A 3832-nucleotide genomic window follows, 5' to 3' on the forward strand; every position below is an offset into this window, starting at 1 on the left:
CACGAGACAGTGTGCAAGACTAATGTTCATTTCTTGACTTCCAAATATCGCTTTTCACTAAAATAAACCATGACTCCCTGAAGAAGGACTGAATGCAAGAGTAGGGTGAGAGAACACAAAACAAGTTTGTAGTATACAGCTGTACCACAAAGCAAGAAGACACTCAAAGAGTGATGATGGCACAGCATGAGGAATCAGGGCATGAGCCAGCTTGAAGGGATTCCACTAACTGGAAATGATTTGTGCATCTAAACTGTGCATCAGACATAAATGATGAAGGTGGTTGTGGCAGTTTGAATGAAAAATGCCCTCATGGGTTTGTGTGTTTAAACACTTGGTCCTTACTTGGAAGCATTATTTGGAGAGGCTAGGAAACTTTTGGACCTTGCTGAAGGAAATCCATCACTGGGGAGGGCTTTGAGAGTTTAGAGCTTAGCTCCACTTCCAGTTTTCTCTCTGTTCTCACTGCTGTGCCTCTCCTGCCATTGTGGACCCTCCCTCTGAAACTGTAGACTGAAACAAACTCTTTCATAAGTCAGCATCACTCATGCTGTTTTAGCATAGCAATAACTAACACCGTGGTAGAGTATAACCTACTGAACAAAAGAGAAAACCACAATTCTATGCTTGTAGAAATACATAAGTAAATAAAGAGTGTATTCAGCAAAGAACTGGACACCAAATTCTTTTTAAAGCCATTCTCCCCAAATGCTCCTTAAGTACAATGTGAGAAAATGTAATTCATACCTGGAAGACATATGTGAAATACTACCAAATGGTGATAATCGAGTAATTATCCAAAAAGGAACAAATCAAAAATATGGGACATGTAAAGAAGACCTAAGCCTCTTTGCAACAACCCCAAATCTAAATGTGAAGAAACTTCAGACAAGCTCTGGGTTAAGAATGTGCCACAAGTTAACCTGACTGTAATTTTCATGGAAAATCATGAAAGATGAAGAACCTATTTAGGTAGAGAGAGACTAAAGAAACAATTGTAAACACAACCCTGACACCGGAACTGAACCATCTTATTGGAGGGGATAACCAGGAAGCTGCAAAAACCTTCAGTGTGTCTGAGGACTATAGTAACCAGGTCCTTAATGCCAACATGCCAGCTCTCTGGTATTGTGGTTGTTACAAATAATGTCTTTGGGGCTAAGGGATGGCTGAGTGGCTAAAAGCACTTGTTACTCTTACAGAGGGCCCAGGTTCAGTTCCAGTCACCCACATGGAAGCTCACAACCACCCATAAGCCCCAGTTTTAGGGTCTCCAATACTTTCTTCTGACCTTCGTGGACTGTAGGCATGCACGTGGTTCACACGCATACATACAGGAAAAATATTCATGCCCTAAATAAAAATAAATACATCTGTTAAAATAACAAATATTATCTCCATGTGAAATATAACTGGAGAATTTAGAAGTGACAGAGCATAAAGTCGGCAACTTCCCCTTAAGCGCTTCTACTCTAATTAATTGTTCTTTACTGTACTTGCAAATTTTCTGTGCATTTTCCTCACAGTTTCAGTGGTTGAAACTTGCATACTTTTTTATGTATAAACCTGTAGCTGTAAAATCCAAATCTACTGCAGAAAAAGTGGTGAGGCCCTGGTTTGCATCCCATTCTATCTTCAAGGGTTTATTCCCCTTTCATTCCACTGCGCTAGCATTCTGTGTTAGTATGGCTGGTGTTCTGTGTTTAATTTTATACTCTGTTGAGAATGTTCTAAATCAGAGAAGAAGGCAGAGTAGGAGTGAAATAATATACTCCAGTGCTCTTTATGGACTCTCAGGACCCTGAAAATGCAAACACTTATTATTGTTGACCTCCCCAACTTTGCCCATAACTGGAGGTACCACAGATTCTTAAGAAGCAGGCTCAGTAATTGCTACCATAAACCATGTGCCGCAGCCCTCACCAGGACACACTTGGCTGGGGCTGCCAGCAAGACTCAAGGAAATCCTTGCCAGGCTCCCTCAGCAGAGTGAACTCCAGATGAGTGTCCCCTGGCAGGGCAGAAACCTCAATCCAAGTTTACTTTCTTCAAACACAACTGTTAAACTAATGTCTTCGGACCCAGAACCCTTCATTAGGATACAAGAACCACAGGAATCTGTGACACAGAGAAGGAAAGACCAGGTTTAAATTCAGATGAAAACGTCAGACATCACAATCCTCCTCTTCTGTAATCCGTTCATGCCCTTGGGAGAATTTATCACATACTGTGTGCCTTGCGAACCACAGAATGTGATTGCTTGTCAGGGACCAGTCACGACAAAAATACCTCTTGCCAGAGTAAAGGCACGGGGATTAGAAATATAGTAAAGAGTATAAACACACGAATGAAAATAATAAAACCAAGAAACATATAGGATAGTGTCTGGAGGGAATTCCAGTGAGAACTGAAAATTGCCTGCATTTATTTCCAATTGCTCAGAACATCCCTGACCCCAAAAGGTAGGAGTAAGAGAAAAGACTGCATTAACATGATACAAGGAAATGAACATACCAATCGAAGGTCGTGGGGCTACTTACACAGTTAAACATTCTGTTGCTAAAACAAAACAAGTCATGCTTACACCCTAAACCAAAACAGTCTATAGACAAACCACTCCCTGGGTGGAATCCCAAGTTACCTCCAGGAAGGGAAGTGGAACTTGGTTAGATCCTTAGACTCTTGTTTGAGGTAGGAACAATCTACTTCTCTATTCCTGGAGTACAAGGTCTGGCTATTAGCCTTGCCTGTTGACAATAACCTTGAGCGAGCAAAACTCTGTCGTCAACCTCTAGGTGGGACCTTTATTTGAGGTAGAAGCACAGTAACCTTGAAGGAACTAGAGGGCAGTTCCAACTCTCTGACCTTTGGTCAATAGGGAAACAGGCTCACATTTTTGGGCCTCCACAATTGCTCACATCTCTGGAAACTGGAAGCTTATGATCGATCACAGTTAATGTTTCTGTGTCTGCTGAGGGAAGGGTCTATTACTTTAGCCAGAGCCTTCTGGCTGTGGCTTCACACTGTGGAAAGGGTGAAGAGCTCTTTTCTTGGTCTCTTTTATAAGGGTGCTAATGCCATCCATGTGGACTCTGTCACCATGGCTTCGTTGCCCCCAAAGGCTTCCCTTTCAAGCACCATCACCTTATGAGTTAAGATTTCATTGTGTAAACGTGAAAGGGACACAGACATCCAGATAAGACATCCTCCAAATGTACTGGTTTTGATCTGTGACTCTGGGGCCTCAATTCCAGAGGAGAAATCTACCTCTCGCTTCAGCAACTTCCAGGCCACTGGCTTAAGCTTAATAAATGCTTTGGGTCTGCATCGTCTTGCCATCTGAAAATAATAGTTTCCATATGCAAAAGATGACTCAAGAAGGATGGACTCAAACCATTTTAACAAAATTAACTTAAGTTTCTTCAGCATATAATTTGGGCTTGTTTGTATTTATTTTAGTTTTAGTTTTTTAAAAAAAAATCTTCATTTTGCATTTCTGCTCTGGACAGTGATATCCTTCTAAGTCACTGAGAATTTAGCCTATAAAGTCCATGGGTCATCACTGTAGACTCAGACAGGGATGTGTTCAGGTTGCAGCTCATAAGAAACAACTATTCTAATTTTCCTAAGTATAAATTTTCTTAACCCTGAGATGAGAATTTCATTAATATTATCTGGTATATAGAATCGTGGGAGGTATTTTAAGATATTAAGCAGATAAAAATACTTGACAGAAAACCTATGAGCTATTTTCAAAGATTTATTTTTTATTTTATTTGATGCATATGTGTGAGTGTATGACTGCGCATCACTTGCAGAGCTGGTGCCCACA

The sequence above is a fragment of the Microtus ochrogaster genome, chromosome 17 (genome assembly GCF_000317375.1).
Source record: "Microtus ochrogaster isolate Prairie Vole_2 chromosome 17, MicOch1.0, whole genome shotgun sequence".
NCBI lineage: Eukaryota > Metazoa > Chordata > Mammalia > Rodentia > Cricetidae > Microtus > Microtus ochrogaster.